This window comes from Ixodes scapularis, unplaced genomic scaffold (assembly GCF_016920785.2).
Source record: "Ixodes scapularis isolate PalLabHiFi unplaced genomic scaffold, ASM1692078v2 PGA_scaffold9__187_contigs__length_104089568, whole genome shotgun sequence".
NCBI classification, from domain to species: Eukaryota; Metazoa; Arthropoda; class Arachnida; order Ixodida; family Ixodidae; genus Ixodes; species Ixodes scapularis.
The window spans coordinates 55732170-55738097 of record NW_024609884.1 but is presented as its reverse complement, the minus strand read 5'-3'; the positions used below and the strand labels follow the sequence as shown (position 1 = coordinate 55738097).

The 5928-nt window shown below is 46.1% G+C and overlaps 1 protein-coding gene across 3 annotated transcripts in view; it reads right to left on the bottom strand.

Moving 5' to 3' along the window:
• LOC8035717 (BTB/POZ domain-containing protein 19) overlaps window positions 1–5236 on the bottom strand; it is a 188857-nt gene extending 183621 nt beyond the window's left edge. For all 3 annotated transcript variants that reach the window (XM_042287360.1, XM_042287362.1, XM_042287361.1), the window contains exon 1: window positions 5063–5236. The gene's annotated coding sequence lies outside the window, so the exon portion shown is untranslated. The remainder of the gene's footprint in view (window positions 1–5062) is intronic.
• Window positions 5237–5928: the final 692 nt, after the last annotated feature.

Sequence of the window (5928 nt, the reverse complement as noted above, 5' to 3'; positions counted from 1 at the left end):
CGTCATGCGCACGGTTATTGGCCCAAGCTGCGTAGCCGTCCACGGTCACGCCTTGGGCAAATAGAGATTATTATTATTATTAGTGCTATCATTATTAAGTATGTGCTACGCCTCAACTTCTACGCCGTTTTCCAAGTCACGTGCGCAGTGACGTACTCAAGGGGGCGCAGAGCTTCCTGTTGTTTTCTTTCTTTAGTGACAATCCCACAAGCGCTCACGAACTCGGTTTTCCTCAAGTTTTTGCCTCGGATCCGAACAAGTTCCGGTTCCGTCACGTCGGAGGGGAACGCACAACAACCAATCGAAATGGCGGATGTCCACAGCAAGTAGCCGAAACTCAGACGAACGAAAAAAACGCTAATGTAAACACGTGCTCGTCATCACGAGGACGGTGTATTGGCCTCGGTACATTGCGCCACTGATACTCCTTCCGATACTATCCAATAAATCTTGAAACAATACGGGCATTTGATGCATTTATTCGCGTTGAAAGGGACCATGAAATGAATTTTCGGCTGGGATAAGTTGGGATTTTACTAATCGCATATCGTTTAGTGCGCAAAAATAAAACTAGTACATTATTTTTTTTTTTTTTTATTTATTTTAACCCTAAAGGCCCTTTCGGGCATTACATAAGAGGGACGTAATTCAAATGTGGGTACAACTGAACCAAGTGGCACCAAAAGAGACAAAGATAAAAAAATGAAGGTACAAAGCATAGTTTATTAATTTTAACCCGTAGAAAGCCGAAAGCCTGTTTTTCGGTACGGAAGTTTGAAAATATAGCGGACTATTCGTACCCCCTTTCCTTCCAAAGTTCTCCGCCTTTTCACTTTGATGCATCCGCGGTGCACAAGCACGTCAACCGAAGCCAGCTTACGATTGGGCAGGAGCACTGCGTCACCCGCATGTGTGCGCTTGTCAGCAATCAATCAAACTAAGGATTGAAAAGGCACCGTCAAGGTCGGTCGTTGTGTGCCACGAGCACTTCGAGGAGTGGGACTTCGTTTACCCAGTTTACAAGACGCTGGGTGAGACCGATAGCGACTTACTTCCGTACCTTTTCTAAGTATGTCACTTTTACCTTTATAATTAGGTAAAAGTACCGGAAGCTTCCAACGGAGGCAATTCAGCCTATCAGACTCTCCGCCCGTCCACGCGATCGTGCGGGTACGACAGAGAGAGACGAGACCTTTTGAAACCTCTTAAAATTTCTTTGGACGAAAGAACACCTTGGCACACTGGCGACATCTATGCGGTGACCCTGGAACTGCATTTCACAAGAGCGAAGGTTTTGCGAGATTTTCGACGTCAAATGTGCGTAACACCTATGAAAAAGGCTCGTTTATAATGTTGACAAAAGTTTTTCGAGCCAAGAAAGAAAGGATAATGCGCGAGAGAAATATAAAGTATGCGGGACTGCCAAGTTTACATTGCTACCCAATAGATGACGCCAGTGTGTCCTCTCGCCGTTAAGAAATATTAAGAGGTTCCAAGGAACTCTGTCTTAAGAGGTCAAGTGCCTGAACGGGCCTTTACTGCTGCGGTTGAGTAATCCACGAAAGACGAGGTAGAACGTTCCAGGCAGAGTCCCAATCAGAAGGACGTCATTTCCGTTGTGCTCGATGGCCAGGAAACGTTCAAGCCAAAGCGTTTCATGACGCGGTCAATCAGAGAAGCGTTTCTTGTATATAAAAGTGACCATCCAGACTCCGGCATCGGCTTGACGAAGTTTTACTCCCTGCGACCCTGATGGGTCAAATGCGATCCCCAGCAAGGGGCATGGGTTTGTGTATACTGCGCAAACTATCCTTGCGTCGCCTCTCTACAGAACGCTTCTGGATTACAACTTGACGCAGCGGAATTGAACTCGGCATTCATTTGCAACCCGCCATCGCGCCAGTGCCTTTTAGGCGAATGTGATCATTGTGCCAAAGGCCAGTCTCTCACAATCGAAAAACTCATAATTTCCGAGGATGAAGAAATAGCTTTTGGCAGCATGGGAGCCAGGCGAGCTCGTGAGGAAGACTTCGGATCCGGTCACTTTTCAGGGAGAGCTTCGTGCGTCGGTCTCAAGGTTGATCATTCACAATCATATCAGACCGACGCAAGACAAAGCCATCTACGAAGAGAAGACGTGTGCGCAGCGTGTTAGCATTGTCTTCCCCTTCGACTTTGCTGAGAACTGGACTGTCATCCTTCCTGACGAGATTCAAGCGTACCACTGGACAAAAAAAAAAACAAAAAAAGAAAACAGATCTCAATATTTACGAGTGTGGTGACGACTAGAAAGTCGACATACAGTTTTGCCGTCATCAGTGACGACTTGCATCATGACTCCGCTCATGCTTGTCTGGCTCCACAAAAAATTGAAAGAGTGGGTGGGTCGATGACAACGTTATTTGACTTAGGTAAGTGACGGTGCCACCAGTCACTTCAAGAATCGCTTCCAACTTCATGAATATCCAACAAATAAAATGTTTTTCCCAAAGCCCAATGGTTATTCTCAGCCACTGTGCATGAAAAAAAAAAAAAAAAAAAAAAAAAAAAAAAAAAAAAAAAAAAAAAACGCGTGTGACGGAGTTGGATGACTCGTCAAACAGCAAACAACGCTTCACAACTTGAGACAGCTCCCAGGAAAGGCCATTCAGTCTGCAAAATGCATGGTGAACAGTGTTTCCCAAAAAACTAAAAGGAGTGAATTTCACACTTTTGGACAAAGATGAGGTTGTTGAATTCCGTGAACAGAAAAATGAAAAGTGGGTGAAAGTGCGCGTCTTTCCTAGTATTCAATCGTGGCATGTGTGGCTCTACAAAACATCGGAAGCTTCGACCTGTGACTTGCAAGTAGCACGGACTGTCGGGTCCCCTTGGAAGATACTCTAAGTGCGCACCTTCAGAAAGGGTTTGCGTAAATATCTGTCCATTTTGAAACCTATGAAGGCAAAACTGTGTTTTATATGTTGTGTAATTTATTCTATTTAATGTACAATTTAATTTAACGTGCAAAAGATGTGACAAACTATTAGTTGCTATACTCGAATGACAAAAAGAAATTACTTTTCTCTCAAAACAAGAAGTCGCAATCACTGCGTCGCACCACAGGGACACCCCGTGTCGAGCTCGGAGAAAGGGCTCGGTAGAGGAGCTGTATGTCTTGCACCATCAATATGATGGAACGTGCTTTTAATGGATATTAACAGCCAAATAGAGGAGAATGACTGGCCAGAGTTTAAAAAAGATCGAAAGCGTATTTTTTTTTTCAATTTTTTTTAAATTTTAACTCCTCTTAGAAATACTTTTACTTTGGTGCTTGTCTCGTGTTTGCTTGCCAAAATCTCCCCAACCCGAGCATAAATAAATTTGAGTTTTACTGAATTTACTTACATTCATAAGCAGCGTATGAAAATTACGATATGACGTTTCTGTCTATATTATTTCCTAAGCTACAGGCCTGCAAAGTTGGGGGGAAAACGGTCAAGCAACCAAAACTGCTGTTTTTTTTTTTCTTTTCTTTTTTTTTTAAACACAATAAACAATAACAATAATTTTTTTCGTATTGCTAAGTACGCAAAGGTTGTGCCCAAAAATGATGAAACTCACCTAAGAAGTATAACTTTCGTTATTAATCACCAAATAATTTGACCCCACCGGCAACGCAAGCAAGTGCGACTTTCCACCTCTACGTGATGTACAATTTTTTCGTCCGACTCTTTTTTTTTTTGTTTTTCAGGGTGAAAATAATTATGATTTTGTTTATTTGAGACATCGGGAAATAACATATAAAATTATGAAGCAAACTAAAAAGGTCGACCAGCCACCCCCTGTTCGATCTTATCTGAAATCACCGCCTTTCAATTGTGCTATTGATTTGGTTTCTCGTTAAATTTTCTACTCCACCAAATTTGTGTATTATCACGCTTCTCTAAACCTCCTTGGTCAATCCACTAACCTCTTTTTTTTTTAATTATTTGTTCTTCCGTTTTTCCAACTTCGCTGGCACGGCTTCCACCAAACCCGTTCTTTCTAAAGAGAGGGCAGGACGAAGCCCCGTGGACTTTAAAATCACATGTTCTAGCGTCTCGCGGTCACCATGGCATAAGGCACATATGTGTCTATCTCTTGAAATTTAGCCCTATATGACTTCTCCCTTAACGCCATCGCATTTAGGAAACGCGGTAGCATTAAGAAAAAATGCTGTCGCATTAAAAAAGAAATGAAAAAATATTATACCGAGCATCACAAAAAACGCACAAGAAACAGTTGACAGATCGACTCATTCTTATTCGGGCGTCGTCGAAAGGGGGAGGCAAATGAACCAGCACCGCACGTCAAGCCCGTCCCATTAAAAGTCCAAACTCAAAGTCGTCAAATCCCCAGCACGATCAAAACACTTCCGCAAAGCCAGCCCCAGTGCCGGCAACCGCGAGAATCCCGAGGACAAAACTCTACCTCGTAAAAAAGCAAGCAGCCAATTTGAAGTTTGCGCGTCAGGCTTTGACGGAGACGACAGCGCATCTCTCGACGGCAGGAAGCCGGAACAAAACTTGGCCACAAACTCTGGACGCCGAGATAGCGCGAACGACTCGCGGCGCTGTAAAAACACGAGCCGGCACCAGGACCGAGCGGCCGGGCCTCGAGCAGGTCATTCAGCGAGCAGCGCACGCCGCTTTGTATACAGCCCCCCCCAACCCGGGATGAGCCAAAAAGAAAAGCCGCCGCACTCGGAGGAGCCCCGGGAGTCGCATTCCTCCGCTGGGGGCGCGAAAACGAGGCACAGACACGCGGACAGATTAGAACGCCGATTCGTACCCAGATAGCGCCGCTTAATTTCGAAGCAACGGTGAAAAGCGCCTCCTTCTCGACGGAAAATGCAAAACGAATGAAGCGGGCAGGTGCCCCGCGCGAATTTGACCGGGTGGTACGCGGAGCCGGCTCGCAATTGCGCCTTTGACTCGCGGAATTTCGTCGCTTCTGGCAGCGACCGTAATCCCGGGTGGCTTACGAGGAACCCGGAATCGCGTACCCACCGTGAGGAAGATAAGAATGCGTAAGAAATTACCCTGATTATCTCGTAGCGGCCGCCAGGAACTCACAGCAAGGGGGACGCCATGACACCAGTTGATCCGGTTGCCTGGGAAAAGGTGGCACGGCGGAGGAGACCTGTCAGAGGGTGTCTCGCAGAGAAGCACCCTGGAAACAGGTAGGGGACGTACCCTCGGCAGCCGGAGGCCATTCCGGCCGCGTTCTCGTTCAAAGTTGGGCAGCTGCAGTGGCCTCAACGCTGCAATGCCACACAGCATCATACTCGACTATAGTCCTTGCAGATCGTATGTCGTGTATAGTTCAATGTTTATTCACCTGGAATGATTTCTTTTCGTCAAGGGACTAGAAATCATGAAATTGAACGAAAGAAACGTGCGTACAATTTCAAGCCCTTTCATATACATACACAGCGGCATAGACTTTCCATTTTCCCGGAGGGGGCAGGCTGAGAAGTTCTCCAGGGGCTTTTTCGCGCAATTTTCTTTTACATCGACAATTATCAGTAAATTATTTTAGGGGGTATATTTTACAGCGTATGTATACCGCCATGTGTCCGTCGCTGTGTGCGTTATTTTGTTTACATGCCACTACTAGAAGCTCGTTACATGGTACGTAAACGGCGTCTCGGTAAGGATCATAGCCCGGGGGGGGGGGGGGGGGGGGAAGAGGGGCTCTACCCCGCTCCCCCCCCCCCCCCCCCCCCCCCGGATCTCACCAGGGGGGCACGAGCCCCGATGCCCCCCGTAGTCTACGCCTATGTACATACATTTTCACACAAAGGTAATACAATGTTTAGGCGTTTTTGTGAACTAAAGGGAGGTATTTCTAAATGACGGAGTCTTCTAATTCTCTGTTGAGGTGACTGGCTGGGATAGGAGCAAG